Source organism: Leptodactylus fuscus, chromosome 6 (assembly GCF_031893055.1).
Source record: "Leptodactylus fuscus isolate aLepFus1 chromosome 6, aLepFus1.hap2, whole genome shotgun sequence".
Lineage (NCBI taxonomy): Eukaryota > Metazoa > Chordata > Amphibia > Anura > Leptodactylidae > Leptodactylus > Leptodactylus fuscus.
The window spans coordinates 68,233,790-68,252,074 of record NC_134270.1 but is presented as its reverse complement, the minus strand read 5'-3'; the positions used below and the strand labels follow the sequence as shown (position 1 = coordinate 68,252,074).

The window sequence follows — 18,285 nt, the reverse complement described above, 5'->3', positions numbered from 1 at the left end:
CCCGCATCATAGCATTAAAGGCTTGTTGAAAAAGTTGGGCATGATGTTTAAGGGGGCTGCTCCTAGAGGGCAGCAAGCAGAGGCACTGTTTTCCTATTTACATCTTGGAAAACAGATTTGCATATTTTTCCCATAATCCCCCATTGGAGCAAAAAAGGCTTTTGTAAGACTCCATACGCCCGAGAAGGTGATCTCTCCTTAAGGAGCGATATTATCCCTAGAACCTGAGATAACCTCTGCAGATTTATGTGTACAGGGCAATGACTTGGAAAGTGACTCTCTTTATTCTGTATAGTGACGTAGATAGTAATACCTGATAGTAACACAATTTCATTGCCTAATAGTTTCACTATATAGAAGCTTAATATTTTTTTTAAAAGAAGACAATAATAAATTCATATTTGGCTAATTTGTGCAGTTAATAAAATACTGCTGCTTTTTACACACCGTGCCACTAAACACCCTACCTATTTACAAGCTTCCTGCTATTTTGTGATAGAGGAACAGCCGTTGTCTATTTTACTTTCTGCTCTCTGACATTTAATTGAAAATTGGCGCACTAAGTACTTTGTGTTGTTCCTGCTAGTTCACCGCATGGCACTTACCAATATAAGCAAGTCTTTGACAGGGTCCCTGCTATTTCATTGCAGGCAAGCCACGCAAATACCTGGCTCCAGCAATTTTATGGCTCTTTTCTGCAGGATATTGTGCGGAGTCTTTGTCAGGTTAATGGAGGATGTGATGCAGCTACAGGGACACACAATACTTGGAAATACACAGTAATAACAGATTTCATATGGAGGACTTATTTTGCCACACCCATACTCCCACTCGGTGCTTGCTAAGTCCCATCCATCACCCAAGTAAGAAAATTAGATCAAGAGAAAAGGATGGATTATCCTCCAGGCCTGATGGAAATACCGCACAGCTGGATCTTTGCTTCTATGATGTTTTTCTGTTATCAGTGCATTAGAGAAATAAGCCTATGTGCTATATTGAAGCTTATTTTGTAGACAAGTATGTGAGCTCATATAAGCAATAAAGCAGAATTAATCTCAGGCTGGAATATTTGCTCTTTAGCATCTTCCATGGTCATTACATTTTAATATTATTGATATATGCCTTGCAATGTGCCATAATCCCTCCTCATAGTACAGTCCATACTAGTCTATGGATGAGTTCATACTTGCCATATAACTACAAGTCATTCTGGTTGTTTCCTCTCTGCTTTATTTCTAATCGTCATGATTTCTCTGCAGTAGATACAATTAGGTAAACAACATTTTAATGCATCTAGATTGCTTTTAAATTATATTAATCCCCAAGGACAAGAAGCACCAAAATTTAATAGAGTATTAAAAGTACAGAGGTGAGTATGTTCTTCACCCAAAGTGTCCTAAAATAACACTTTACTGAATTATTTGATGTGGTATATGATAAGCTAATCTTTTCAACTTGTCTGTGATTTCATTATTTAATCTATTATAGGAAATCCCAATCTAAGGCTGTTTGTCGACATGAGGAAACAATGGCTGGTCACAAGCACTTTAAGGCAGGGGTCCCCAATCACAGATCTGGGGACCAGAACCGGGCTGTTTTTTTTTTTTTTTTTTGCCAGTCCACGGCAAGCTGACCTCAGTCTTAGCTGAATACTTTGCACTAGGCCACGTAGCAGCTACAGGACGCTGTGCTACCCTATAGTTTACATGTTACCATAAGAACGTGGCCTAGCACAAAGTATCCAATCTCGGTGTCTAGCGATTCACCATGTCCGCTCAGATGCTCATTTCCCACCCACCTGCCCCCCAGAGCATCCCAATGGAGACCCTTCCCGTCCACACAGTGGAGCCTGCCTTTAACCCAGCCCCCATATAACCAAAACCCTGCCCATGCCCCACCCTGCCAAGCAATGGAAAAATGGTCTTGCTTGAAGCCGGTCCCTGGTGCAAAAAAGGTTGAAGCACTGATTCAAGGGATACATTGTGTTATACCTAATACAAGGCCTGTGGGAGATACATGACACGTAGATTCTCTCTTTGGTGTCCTCTATTGTGATTGGTAGTTCTCACAGTTACCTTCTTTTTTCACCAACTTCTAAATATGCTATAATTTTCCTAAGAATATGACATTTCTATTAAAACTGTGATTGTGTGATGTCTACAAACCAACAGAGGAAGTGTGTACAATAATAACAGTGCATCAACTCGCTCCTAGATCAATATCCATTGGAGGTCTACTATAAGTTTCATCTACAGTATCATTTATATTACCTAAGCTTTTCACGTTTTTATGGCTTTAAGGGGTATTCCCATCTCATAAAGTGATGGCATACCACTAGGATACCAGCAAAACTGTAAAAGGGTTGCAGTGCTGAATCCTAGTGATCCAGTACTGGTGATCTTTTACCTCTTCATGTGATGAGAATTCAAATTTAGGCTAAAGCCCCATGTTGCAGAAACACAGCTTCTTTTGTTGCAGATTTGCGGCATTTTTTTTTTAATATATCCAAACCTAGGAGTACTTACAAAAGGAATGAGAAATATATAGGAACTTCTTATACTTCTCCCTTCTGCTCAATCCATTCCTGGCTTTGGCTCAAAAAAAGCGCAACAAAATCTGCAACAAAAAAAGCTGCGTTTCTGCAGTGTGGGACCTTAGCCTTGAACGTATTATTTTTTATTGTATTATATTATCTCTCCTAATTTGGTGACATGGGAAGTACACACAGTATGTGTATAGTTAACAACACAGTATGATACTCGTTAGATTTTGCTCATTTAGTGACATATAAAGATGGTCTTTGACAAAGCAAGATCATGTTTTTCCTATTATATTAATATGGCTCCTGCAGCCTGAGAGGACACAAATATTCCCTCTGAGGACACTTGTATTAGTAGATTTATTATTTAGTAGTATTGTATAATTGAATTAGATATTTTAATTCAATAAGAAAATAAGAATTCTTATTTAAAAGCATTAAAGAAAAATGACATCCCTCCACAGCTAAAGCTAAGAGACAGTAATGAAGTTAAGATGTGAATAGATGTTTTGCTCAGAAAGTCAAGCACCATTACAGTATATGGAATTAAAAAGCTTCCAGTCATTATTGTATGAATCATGTGCAAACACAGTGTAGTGAGAGTCCCAGTAATTGCATATAGACATTGAATCTCTCTGCCAGTCATCTTCCAGCTGTTGCTTGCTGCTAGAGATTAAGGCTATTTTAGGTGCTACAAGGAACTAGCGCAACAGATTCCCATTTAAGTGGCAGTTATTGCAGGCGACAGAAGGCAGGCCATCATATCCAGGCACACTGAGATTGAAGCAGAAGATTTGTAGCCCCTTTTTACATTTGGCTTCATGGCAAAAAGAATAAGATGAATTTTGCAGTTCGATTCATTATGTAGTCACTTGAGCAAATGGAGAACTAGTTATCCTGCAATATTCCCTCATCTCTATACATTACCTATACGTACTTGGCACAGATCTTCCTGCGGGGCCACAACAGTTTATTGCCATGATTTTCCCCTTGCCTTTCTATATACTGATGCTTAGTTACCTTCATTTATTTGTTACACTGCTTACAGGTATGGTTTATTGAAGATTACTTATTGATCGAATATTGGTGAATCATTTGGATAAGTGGGGGCAGTATACAATTTGGTTTTGTTTTGGAAATGTAAGTTTATAGAACTATAAGCATAGATCCCTATAAATACTACAAAAACATAACATTTATTATGGAAGTTAAAACATTAAGACTCCAAGTCCCAAAACAAATACATAAAAAATTAGAACATTCTTAACATTTGGGTTGTCTATTGGAACCAGCCTCTTAACATGGAGTCAATATGGGGGTGTGGGAGGGATACAACCCTATAGTCACCCTAAATGTATCATTAAAAGTTAAGTTTTAGCAACACTCTTTTGTTATGGATTACTCCTTTTTTTACATTTGACTTCATGACAAAAGAAATATGATAAATTTTGCAGTGTAGTTTATTATGTGGAAAATGTACTGACTTCAGCAAATGGAAAACTAGTTATCGTGTAATATTTCATGATCTCTATGTATTACCTTTACCCACACCAACACGGGGAGAACATACAAACTCCTGGCAGATGTTGTCCTTGGCAGGATTCAAACCCAGGACTCCAGCGCTGCAAGGCTCCAGTGCTAACCACTGAGCCAACATGTTGCATACTTGTTTTTTAATAATATGGAGGGAGACTGAAATCAGTGGAGATAAGGAATGTGTTATGGAATGGGAACAAGAACAACTATACCTTAGAATGAAACCATGAAGCTATTATCCTAAGATCCTTGGAGAAAGTGGAATAAGTCTTAGTTGGTTCTAATTCCCATCCCATTTGCTGTTCTGTTTCTAGAACTTGTGCATTAGACATACAAGGCCATCTACAACCTGTCCTCTCCCACATCTCTCACCTAATCTACCACTACCTCCCCAAATTTAATCTGTGATCTTCTCAATCTCTCCTCCTTCATTCTGCTCTTATCCGCTCTTTACAAAATCAGCTCAAAGACATTTCCTGTGCATCCCCTATACTCTGGAATCTAATATGATACATATAACTGCCCCCCATAATCACAACCTTCAAGAGAACCCTATAAAGTATCTCTTCAGGAACGCTTACAACTTTCACTAACCCAGCTGCCACCACCTGCCAGTTGGTCACAACGTTAGTCTATTGTACCTTTTTTTTAATGTAGATTGTGAGCGCCATATAGGGATCACAATGTACATTTTTTTTCCCATCAGTATGTCTTTGTAGAATGGGAGGAAATCCACACAAACACGGGGAGAACATACAGACTCCTTGCAGATGTTGTCCCTGGTGGGATTTGAACCCAGGACTTCAGCTTTGCAAGGCTGCAGTGCTAACCACTGAGCCACCGTGTTGCCGCTATTGTACCTTTTCTTATGAATTTAGTGCTTTATATGTAAACAAAATGCAGACCCAAATGTCCTGAGTGGACACCCCTCTCCTCTCTGTATGCCACTAAATGGAATAAATTGGAAATAATGAAAAGGTAGAATTAAAGAATAATTCACATAAAGCTTTTTTAACTTATGTGAGCGAATCATCAAACTGCTATGGCCTGCACATGCTTTGTGTGGCTATTGTGCCAGTGATCTTTCTGTTGGTTCTGTGATTATATTATATTATTGTCAATAATATAGACTATGAGTCTATCATACAATAATGGCTGTTCTTTATGGCACGTATAGTATTATGGGCATGTTTGTGTTACTATTGTTCTGATGCTACTATTTAGTTCTTTGAGAGAATACATAGAAAGTGACTTCATTGTTGACTGTGTTTGGAATAAATCCAAGGAACAGGAAAAACCTAAAAATCATTATTATCATATAATGCATTCAGGTTCAAAAACCCTTTCTCAAGTGTGCGGATCCGAAACACATTGTGTGATAAAGATTTGACATTTGGACCAGTGCGCCTCTTGCCCTGCTTTTTTCCTGTTCTTTAGATATTCCAGATGCCTCCACTTGCCGGTTGGCGTACCACGGGTTTGACTGCTGCTACAGAGGTCCCTACATCTACAGAGGTGGCCTCCATATTCCTGGAGGCCCCTCACCTACATACTGTATCTACATAGTGGTTATGAGGTATTGTCACAACAACTTAAAGTGAGCCTCCTACCATTTGTTTTGCCTCCTTGCCGGTACAGTATCACGCTATTAGCGCTCGTCGTTGTTTCTTTTTTCTTTCTTCTCTGTGTTTACAGTAATCAGTATATGGTCCAAGCATGAGCCCATTGTGATACATTACTTAGGGCTCGTTCACATCTGTGCCTGGTCTCCGTTCTGCAGGTTTCCGTTTCCTGCACAAAACAGAGGCAGGAGACGGAAGCCTGCAGGACTCTTTCAAATCCATTCATTTGAATGGGTTTGAAAGATGTCCGGCCGTGAGCGGTGGTGAGCGTTTTATGCTCTCCGCCGTGAAACCATTTTTTTTTTAATCGGACACAGAGTCGGACATAGAGTACTTAGTAAAAAAAAAACGGTTTCGCGGCGGAGAGCATAAAACGCTTACCACTGCTCACGGCCGGACCCGATCTGACAGGTTTCCGTCTTCTACATGCAGAAGACGGAAACCACAGAACGGAGACCCGAACGCTAGTGTGAACCTAGTGTAAGTTGTATTTATCATCGTTATTGGAACATTGTTTTAATTAATAAGATATATCTTCCTGTCTATGTATTGCTGACATGTATGATGTTACACATACTGGTACAACAGCAGTTGTCACCTCTGCAACAACATCATAATTGGAAGTAGAAGTTTTGGCTGTTCTATTATCCAGCTGCTACTATATGGAAGGTTCTCCGCACGGCTTCCACGCTCAGTGATCGCTCCTCCCAGCTTAACACTGACTGCCAACAAAAACAACACATTAGTGTATGATAAATTGCTTGTTCTACCATGGAATCATTTGATGATTTGATCATAAATGCTTCATTTCTAGGAACAGTTCTCAAAATGCTAATCTGTCCCCAGTGCAACTATGGATATTGGCTCCTAGACAACAATGAAACCAGTTGAATTATTATTGTGTCAGACCTTTGTGGCCAGATATAAAATAATAACACATAGTGCTACCTTACCATGAATTCATTAGACTAAACTGGATAAAAACCGTCTTAGAAACTGGCAGGAAATATATTAAATGAGTTGTAAATTAATAGACGTTAACCTTTAGTTAATTTTGGTACAAAAGAAAATGCAATGATTTCTTGAAAAATACAATTTTTTGCTTCAATTCCCAATTCATACATATTCCAGATGAGTCGAACAGCAGGTTGTTAAATAACTACTAATACATATTTACAAAGAAATTCTGTAAAACTATATAGCAAGGGCTAAAGGATAGGAATATTAAATTCTTTATACTTCAGGAACCAGGATGACCACAACATTAGATTCTAAGGAGAATTAGCAATAACTACAGGTGTAACTAGGAATGTATATTCCATTTTAGGAAAACCATTGCAAATTAATGAAAATAAAGAAATATATGATATCCACGCTGCTTGAGGAGCATATGGTACTTACATGAGGAGCCATGGATAACCATAATAATTGAAGAACAAGCATAACCAAGCTACTTTGGGAACCAAACAATTGCATAAAGATCATGGTCGCAGGGAGTGTGACCACGACCAGGCCCGGCGGGGATCACTATGTAAGCGGTTATGGAAAGCCTGCTGCCCCAACCACTATAAATATTGTAAATGCAAAGGGGACCTGTCATATTGCCGGCCCTCTTTTCAATCAATGCTAGCCTAGGGGAGGTGACTTAAAATAACAAATAGTTATAGTCACATCTCCTGGGCCCAGCGTCCTCTCTGGTTCTCTTTCATTATGTGACTGAGGCCTTTGATTAGCCCCAGCGGCCGAATGGGGCACAGTGGCGTAATGACGTCAGTGCGCCCTCACGTGACCACTGAGAACCAATCACAGGCCTCAGCAGGGAAGGTGGGAAGATTGCTGAAGATGCTTAATATAACCGGAGCCAGGATGCCAAGGAAAGGTGGGACAAGGTGAGTAGTAGCATTTGTTATTTTTATTCACCTTCCCTGGGCCTCTGATTATTATACTCTGGGGTGACCCCAAAGTATAATAATAGCACCAGAGTGGAAGGGGCAGTTTGGAACATATAATACTGTGTGGGCGGGATCCTGGACAAAAGTTTGCACAGGGCCCACAAGACTTTTCTTACGCCACTGGAACCAAGGATGTTAAAACAAGTTATGAAACCAACTGGGTTTTTTGGAGAAACGGCTGATAACCATATGAGGAACAACAGATGGCCCAACTACTAGAGTTACAATGATAACATATTATCTCTAAAACCAAGGGTGAAAATGCAACTCGACAAACAGAGCAACCATTCAGAGCCCCATGAGTACAGCAGATGAGTAATACTACTTGAAACACAAAAATATTCATATTACTTAGTGAACCAAGTGTGACAATTCAGCTTAAGAAACCAAGGGTAACCATGTGAAATTTCATTAATAGCAACACATGATCAAACTACTTGAAGCACAGGAATATTCATATAACTTCATGAACCAAGTGTGATAATGCAGCTTAACAATACAAAGGCAATACTTCTTTCTGAGAATGACCACATAAGGATCTAAGGATGGACCATATTAAAATATTAACCAAGAGTGACCATAAAACACGAGAAACCAGCGATAGCCATGCTGCTCAAGAGTAACCATATGAAGAAATAAGGATGAGCAAAGATAACCATAGTATTGTATATGCCAAGGTGAGAAAACAGGGATAACCATGCTACTTGCTAGAAGGAGAATTAGCAATAACTACAGGTGTAACTAGGAATGTATATTCAATTTTAGGAAAACCATTGCAAATAAATGCAAATAAAGAAATATATGATATCCACGCTGCTTGAGGAGTATATGGTACTTACATGAGGAGCCATAGATAACCATACTAATTGAAGAACAAGCATAACCAAGCTACTTTGGGAACCAAACAATTGCATAAAGATCATGGTCGCATGCTACAAAACTAGACTGGGCTGATCACCTGGAGTCGCTGCACAGAAAGGGCCACAGCAGACTCTACCTGCTCAGGAGGCTGAGGGCCTTCGGAGTCCAGGGGACACTTCTTAGGGCCTTTTTCTCTGTGGTTGCTTCAGTTATCTTTTTCGGTGTGGCCTGCTGGGGGAGCAGTATATCAACCAGGGACAGAAATAGACTTGACAGGCTGATCAGAAGGGCCAGCCTCTGTCCTGGCGAGCCCCCTGGACCCAGTACAGGTGGTGGGTGACAGAAGGACACTGTCTGTGGTGACCTCCATGCGGGAGAACAAATCCCACCCCATGTATGGGACCATGATGGGACTTGACAGCACTGTAAGTGACCGTCTGCTTCACCCCAAGTGTGAGAAGGAGCGCTATCGCAAGTCTTTCCTTCCAACCGCGATCAGGCTGTATAATCTACATCAGACCAAGCGAAGATCACTCCGCACAGAGAACTAAATGACTATGAATGTTCTCCTTCTTTCTTCTCTGTTCCTTAGCTGCTATGGACTCCTAGTATATCTTTCTCAGCATATGTGTGTCTACTTCTGTAATATATTACTGTGTATTATCCTGTATCTGTTTTACTTTGCAGCTGTAACATACTGAAATTTCCACACTGTGGGACTATTAAAGGATTATCTTATCTTATCTTACTTAGGAAACCAAGACTGACTGTAACAATATTCTTTAGGTATGCCCTAGCAAGATACAAAATGTGTATAAACCTATAGGATGTATCTGGGAGATAAGTTTAATGGTAATGAAAGGGTATCAGTATGGACAGATGGATTTACCATAAGTAACAATATAGCATATGTCATCTACCCAACATTGAATTGCATTGATAAATGAATATTAAATAAACCACAAATGTATAACTACAAACTACACAGTGGTGTATAAGAAATGTGTGATACTTGCTATTCACTTAGTTGGGTTCATTAAGGTAACTACCATAATCCCCTACTAATTTCCCGGTTAAATCCGCCTATTTAGATTGGTATAAGGCATACTAAAGAAGGATTTGTAAAGCTTGAAACAGATGAGAAGTAGCTATATGAGAAAGGACAGACTGAAAATCATCTGATTGACCACAGGCCGGCAAGAATGGAAAAGTTGCCGAGATTTTGTGTATGAACATACGTATATACAGTATGTAACCTAAGTACAATATGTGTAATGAAGGAATAAAACATGTTCTCTTCTTTCAGCTATTTCCCCTACTGATACACTGGACACCAGTCATCCAGTGGAGGTCTATCCTGTATGATAGGTGCAATCCCTTACCAATGTACTAGAATGGCTGTTGTGCAACCATTTGCATCTGATTCATGTTCGTTTGTCCATTTTTGATGTCCAAGTATCACCTGTTTTACATCTGTTTTTAATGGTTAAAAAAAAAGGATGAATTTTCATTGATCTTTTTTTTTAACCCAACCCATTGATCTGTTTTTAACAGTCATACTTGAATGCAAATCTGCTTTGATGGCCATGATGGCATATTCATTGACTTCAATAAAGGCCGTGTGGCCTTCAAAACGGACAAAGATAGAACGTCAATGTTTTTGATGACCTGCAAAATGGTTCATTATAAAAACAGACATGAGAAAAAACTGATTTACGTAGACTGTTTATAAAGGTGGCTATCACATGGCCGTTTTTTTACCATTATGTGAGCCTTGGGTTGTAGACCATTGCATTAAAGATGGAAAATGTGCTATTGTTACACAGGTCAAGAGTTATGTTTCTGTTCACATAGCTTACGTTAATATGAATTGCAGATACATAATTTCATTAGGAAAATCTTTAATTGACATGTAGTATGTTAGAAAAGATTTCATTAGATTGTGTTTTACTCAGTTACTAGCTCTTCAATCCATTGTGACTGTCCTCACAGATGTATGATATATTATACTCTATACATAGAGACATGCACGACTATATGTGACCATGCTTTATGCTTAATGATTCTCAATGGGACTGAACATTCATACATTAATTCTGCTTACATGTAAGTCATATTTAAAGGGGTTTTCCCATTAACATAACTATATTTAAATTTGTAGGCAATTGAAAGTGAATTATTTTTGCAAATACAGTATAAATAATGAAAAATGTTGCAGAGTTTTTTAGATTTTCTCTATTTGTTTTAGTGGTGACAATTTGAGATGAGCGAGTACTATTCGAAACGACCGTTTCGAATAGCACGCACCCATAGGAATGAATGGAAGCAGCCGGCACACTGACTTTGCCGGCGGCCGGTCGCTTAACCTCCTGCGTGCTGGCTGGGTCCATTCATTCCTATGGGTGCATGCTATTCGAAAGGGGAGTTTTCGAATAGTACTCGTCCTTAGCCTTGATAAGTTGCCAATGGATGCGGCTATGAATGTATTTGTTAGAAATACATCCATGATTTCATTATTGAGGACAAACTAGCAGCCAGAAAAAATATAAACATAAGAAGATAACCCAGCCACCATAAGGACCTCATAAATGGGTTTCTGACAAGTGCCGAACACTAGAAACCTTATGCATTCGTGGTCATACCCTCTAAGATGGGTAGAGAAAATCCTTATAAACTTTCCAAACTTTTTAACTATTTATATTTGTAATAATGTTTCATTGTCTACACACCGAATTCTGGTTATGTTTGAGGGAAAACCCTTTTAATAGGTGTTAAAGCACAATCTAAGGCAACATGGAAATGAAACAGTACTACTCTACAAATCCAAAGGGCTCACAGCTTCATCTAAATGGAACAAATAGAGCACTTTGGATAATTGCTCCTAAAGGAATCAGCAGGTAGCATTTCAATTGGTGGCAAAGTAGCACAAGAATTATTTCATTTCACAGTACATTTTATTTTCCATTGGAATCCGAAACACTGTATTGATCTCCATACTCAGAGACTTAACTGCTATGTGGACTTAGAGTCCATTACAGGCAAAATGCCGTTTTCCGTGTAGAAAACAGACTTTTCTTTCTGTTAATTTAGGGGTATGTCTTATCACACTTATACTAATGGTTGCAAAATAACTTTCCAAAGTCCCAGTGCCATCATTGAAACATAGGCTAGCAATATAGAGAAGAGGAGTCAGATAATGTCGGTCAATACTTGAAATTGCCTGTGATGGATCAATGGGACAAACCTTCTACCATTGGGTCCTAACTTATTACATTATTGTGGAGAATTTACTAACCATGTCTTAGGCCAGTTATTTCCAATAGTCGTGCCTTGGAAATCTACCAGGGGACTGTAACACTTTGGGAACATGACGGCATGTCTTCACACAACACTGTCTGTGTCCTTAGGATGTTTTTTGTCTCTTGGTACACGATTTGCTTTATCATTGGGTATGCTAAGTTTGAAAAGGTTGGGAAACAACTTTTTCAGACTTAATTCAGATTTAGACCAGACAGTTTTAGACAGCGAAGACTTAGACTAGACAGTTTTAAAAATCATCAGATAATTCTAGATAATACATCTTGTTCATCTTTTTAGTCTCAGTTTACACCACCTATTTATTGACTTTCGGCACACGGTGTCTAAACTTAAGTGCCACCATATATATATATATATATATCAATCAGAATATGAATTACTCAGCAGAAGAGGAAAACTGAAGTACTTATGTTACATTTATTTTCATTTTGCAGGAGTCCCAGGACTCAGCCTTGTGGTAAAATAAAGGGTGGTCTTCCCTAAGGACCAGATGATTCTGATACTTTATGTATCTGGTTCCATTAGAAATGTCAACACCATAAACACAATTGTACTATGTACACACAGATGTTCAGGTTGTCAATGCAATATTAACATTTTCGCATTCATCAGTACCTGAGTCTTGTATCTGATAAATATCATGCAATTTACATTTTATTTCAATGGAGCTGCTGCTTCAGAAACAGAACAAATGAAAAAACTGACATTTTTTTTTCATCTATTACAACAACCAACATCTATGTTGTAGTCACTGCCAGATGTCTTTGACATGTGGTGGATACAAGAAATGACACAGAAAAACAACACACCCTATAAGAAGCCTACATTCCAGCCTGAACATAGACCATTCACACATCTGCGTAATGTTATATATATGTAATACAGCAGCCAATACCAGAGGACAGTGGCAATAGATAAAGCAAGTATATATGTTTGCTGGTGGTCATATCGTGGATGTAGCAGGTATATATGATAGTTGGTATCATATATTGGACATAACAGCTGTACATGATAGCTGGTATCATACATTGGACACAGCAGGTATGTACTATGGCTGGTATTATATAGTGGACATAGCAGGTATGTACGATGGCTGATATTATATAGTGGACATAGCAGGTATATATGATGGCTGATATAGTAGACATAGCAGGTATGTATGATGGCTGGTATAATATAGTAGACATAGCAGGTATGTACGATGGCTGATATAATATAGTAGACATAGCAGGTATGTATGATGGCTGGTATAATATAGTAAACATAGCAGGTATGTACGATGGCTGATATAATATAGTGGACATAGCAAGTATATAAGATGGCTGGTTACATATATTGAAGATAGCAGGTATAAATGATGGCTGATCATATCACTGAAAAAAGTCTTGTGTACCTGCCAAATGAAACCATGGCTCGGAGCAGAATACAGGCGGGCCCATGTAATTTATGGTGAAGACAGCACAGGTTTAGGTGAGTGAGTGTTTGTTTTATCAGCATTCTGCGCTGTTTTCAACACATATTACATGGGCCTGCCTACATCCAGCATAGACACATCTGGCATCAGGTGTTTTTCAGTGATGTCATTTTATATGATGTTCTTTTTTAGTGAAGTATATATGACGTCTGGAATCATATAGTGAATGCAGAAGAAATATGTGATGACAAAACAGATGAAGCATGTATATATAATGGCTTGCGTCATGTAGTGGACCGAGCAAGTATACATGGCGGTTAGTATCACTTATTTGATGTATATACATGTATAATGGCTGGAATCCTATAATGGATGTAGCAGGTAAATATGATGGCTGGTATTATATAGTGGACATTGATAAAAGTTTATGGTGATGTAGGAAGAAGGTATCCGTTGAACAAGTAATTGACCAACAATAGTCTTATGGGTAACATTTCTTAGGTCTTAAATAAATGGTCTGTCCAAGTAATGAATGGACATGCTTGGTCCTCCAGAATGACTGACACCCCCTGCCACAGCTCCCCACCCGGCCTAATAGATGAGAATCCATTGTTATTACTTTGTATATAAACTTTCAGTTCAACTAACAAGGTCAAAGGACGTGTCCTGTTATTTCTCAATAATCCCATCATAACCACTCTCCTTTCCTCTTGACTGACACAGGTCTAAGTTTAGTGCCACAAAGGATTACATAAGAAAACACATCACAGTCATTTATTAAAAGGCATCTTTCCATCATTTTTGACCAATTTTGAAACCAATAGGCTCACACCATTAAAAATATGATACCATGCAGTGTATTACACTATTTAGAATGATTACATAAAGGACACTCTTCTGGTATATATCAGATTTATCGGCCTTGTGGTTACACTTGGCATATGCACCACTGCTTACCATACATTGCTACCCACTGCAGTGTATGTCATTGCCAGCCATTGCCATGCATGACAATTCATCTAAAAAGCAAACAATCCTTTAGGGCCCCACAAAAGTAGAAATGGTTACGCTATGTTCCAGATATTTGTCCAAACATCTTATGTCACTTTGTAATAAATCAATGTACTAACATTCACTACATATTGTTACATATTGTATTATATGTCGAACACAAAGGATTATTCCGTTAAATATCTAATAATTCTCTCTCCCTAAGATCACTTACATAATACCTGGAGTAGGCCATAGTTTCCTGCATGCCACACTGTATGACAACATGACGGATCAAGAATTGTACCACAAAGACACATCATGTGTAAAGGAATGGCTTCTTGAAGACGATATCAACCTTTATTGAATACCATGCTGAAATATGAATAAATAATATATTTTTTCTGTATTTTCCCCCTGGGAGTAGCCCATGACTTCTATGGTATACACAGTATATGTCACAAGTATTAATGTATATTGCTTCTACTTATATAAGGCTCAGTAATGTTCCTAAAATATATCCCTTAAACCAGAATCGGTATTTCGGTAGCAAGAGACAAGAGTATTTCATTAGTCCTATCTGAGATTGGAATGTGTTTTGTGCTACTACCCAAGTGGAGTCATGGTAACAAATCAGATAAGTGAGATATCTGCCAGCAATATTCGCCATGAACTCATAAACAAGTGATTGTTTGCTCCCTCCACAACAATACACCTGAAAGACACAGTACATCAATGTGCACAGGTGCGGAACAATACAGGCACTTAACCCTTTCAAGTCGCTAAGAGGTGTCTTACTAATGGCAGCTCTGCACTTATACATGGAAGATAAAGCAACAGAGATGTTCAGGAACAGTCCGTATTACATGTGTGGCTTGGATAGAACTGCTGGTGCTTGGCACGAATTCTCCATTAAATACCAATTAAATATTTATCCCTTATTTTCAGCACTGACAGTAATTGAATATTAACATTGGTATTTGAGTCATTACTTTTGCTTTTCTTGTGGTTCTACTTGACTTACAGATATAGATTTACATACAATAGCTCCTATGATCTGAATAGTCTAAGCTCACTGAGGTTGCATGGTAAGAAACATATTGTGTAATGTCATCAGATAATAATCCGCCTAGTGTAAAAAATCTAATCTGTACAGCAAGAACCAGAACTATCCAGAATTTATTAATATTGATACAGTAAACTTAGCCACAACCATTAAAACACATGGTGGAGGGGGACAATCCCTCTGATGCCAACACGCTGCAAACTTTGAAGGTTTCTTCATCATCCTCCCTGAGCTCTTTAAACTTAAAAACCAGAGAATAACAAATGGAGATAACAGAAGGGATCTTACAAGCCAGCATTATATACCAACCAGCAGATATATTGCTATTATCTAATGGTGGCAGACAGGAAGATGGAAAGTCACATTATCTTATACATGCATATACTGCAATACTCAGAAACACATCATGAATCCTGTAATATGATGGCAGTTTAAAATCACCTCCCAAGCCACACCTTAGTTAAAGGCATCTAATATAGAACTTAAGAAGAAAGCAACCAAGGTCTCTCTACATGAGGAACTACAAATCTCAGCATGCCTGTCAGCCGTAATAGCAAGAATGTAACATATGACTGTCATTCTGCATCTATACAGGAATGCTTAGACTTGTAGTCCAAGAATGGAGGATCCACATGTTGCACTATTGTCCGTCTACGGGAGACAATTTCTGCTTAAATAACACACAAGTCCATCATGTGCCATGGTTTAGGATGACACAACGTATAGCTGTTATTACAAGCATGGGTTAATGTTAAGAAACACATCCTACACTATGCCATAAATAGAAGGAGAAGGCTGGACTCCATACATCGGTGACATAGAGCTTTATATATAATTCATCCATTAGGTCAATGCCACTAGCATTGTTTTCAATGTAAATCACTATAATCTCTCTAGGCATAGCAGAGCCGAGCAGTGTAAGGAGCTTTCCTTACCTGTTCTCGCTTGTTCTTCTAAGTTCTTCTATTCTTCTTCCAAGCAGATGAGCAAGTCAAAGCAAGCAAAAAGGAAGATTGGAGAAAGTGTTCCCAGACTGGAGCCGGTGCTGCTGTCCAGCTCTCCCAGGTGCTGAATGTCGCCTTTGTGCTGGTGGAGGGAGCTGTCCACAGCCCACCGTGCTGAACCAAGCAGTCAGAACAGACTTGTTTGGCTAAGGTGGAGCCCCAGCAAGCCTGGGAGGTGGAGACAAACACATACACAGCCAGGAATCTTCTGTATCATAAGGACTCATCCATCTGTCTCTAACAGGCAGGGTGGTGAGAATGAATGAAGCCTTCCAATCCTAATGCTAACTGTTGCTAACAACTTGCCTTCATTCCCTCTCTGTGTGCCGGAGCCCTGATACTCCTCATGTATTTATCCAGAAGACCTGCCATCATAACTACAGTCCAGACACCTCCTGTCCAACAGATAAAGCAGAGCTGAGTCTGTAGATGTAGCAGAGTGCACTGTGTTATCTGATACCATCCATGGAGACATTAATATGGATCATCTGATCTGTAACTCTCAGCTAAATTAAAGATGTTTTTCAGGATTTCTTTAAAATGGGTTTAGTACAAGAAACTGTTTAAAATAATGAAAAACACTTACCCTTTAAATGCCGCCTGCTGCAATACTACCAGTCAAGTCCTGCAATAATAGCACTGGGTATATCATTCATGTGACCGCTATAGCTATTGAGTGGCCTCAGCAGTCATGGGTCATAAATGCCAGCATCACTAATAAAGCCATTGGCTGCAGTGGTCATATGCATGATATATGTGACCTTATTACTGCAAAGGAGTGAAGATTTCCATTACTTTATATGGTTACCTGCACTTAAAGGACACCATTTTTATTAAATCCTAAAACACCTTTAAAAAGGAACTGTCATGTCCCCAAGAATAAAGCTGCCCCTATACTTTACAGCTGCTTTTTTCACTTATTCTGCCACAGGTCTTGATTTTCCACTAGCCCACTCTGTAGCCCCACCAATGATGGTATTAGTGCCCAATACCAATGATCAATAACAGTGGGCAATCTCCACTGCTTAGCATCTATTACACTGCCACTCGACAGCTGACTAATATGACGTCAAAAAATAATGATGGTCAATTGTACAGAAACAGAGGCGGCTAAAGACAAAACAATACCTGTATTAAAATCATTGCAGAGCCAGTTATAATAGTATAAAGACATGTTTACTATCTTAAAGGGTTATTCTCACCTTGGCCTGTTTCCAAACTCATGGTAACAGATGACTGATGCTGCTCTACTCTGTTTACATAACCCCCATAGAGATGAGGAGAAGCTATGAGAACAGGGTAGTACAGATGAGCCCCACAGTTATAGAAACAGCATAGATGAATGTGGTACTCTGTTTCCATAACTCCCATCCACTAGAGTTATAAAAACAGATTGAGTAGATCCTGCTCACCTGCTTTTGTAAGTCCTGTCCTGCCCTGCTGGTCAGAACTAGTGACCAATTATTCCTGTCGCAGGCCCAGTTCACATCTGCATTCAGTATTCTGTTTGGGGAGTCCGCTTGGGGACCCCCTGAATGGAATACTGAACGCATTAAAAAGCAGTTAGTTAAGAAACCACACGGACACCATAGACTATAATGCGGTCCGTGTGTTTTCCATGCGCTGTCCGCATGAGTCATGAGGAGAGGAAAGTACTTTATGAACTACTTTTCTCTCCACATGACTCATACGGACAGCACGCAGAAAACACATAGACCCCATTGTAGTCTATGGGGTCTGTGTGTTTTCATTGTTCACCGCTTTTTAATGCATTCGATATTCCATTCAGGGTCCCCAAAAAGACTCCCCAAATGAAATACCGAATGCTGATGTGAACCAGGCCTTAGCTATGATTTGCAAATTGGTAATAACCCTTTAAGGACATGACAGGTCTTCTTTAACTTTCTAACCAAATATATAAGAATACACAAATAATGCAACTCCAGTCTGTGAAATCCGCTAGTGTACATCTACTCCTCTATA

The 18,285-nt window shown here is 39.0% G+C and overlaps 1 protein-coding gene across 1 annotated transcript in view; it reads right to left on the bottom strand.

Moving 5' to 3' along the window:
- LOC142210731 (synaptotagmin-1-like) overlaps nt 1-16,631 on the bottom strand; it is a 166,206-nt gene extending 149,575 nt beyond the window's left edge. Inside the window, exon 1 of the mRNA XM_075280104.1 lies at nt 16,234-16,631. The gene's annotated coding sequence lies outside the window, so the exon portion shown is untranslated. The remainder of the gene's footprint in view (nt 1-16,233) is intronic.
- Nucleotides 16,632-18,285: the final 1,654 nt, after the last annotated feature.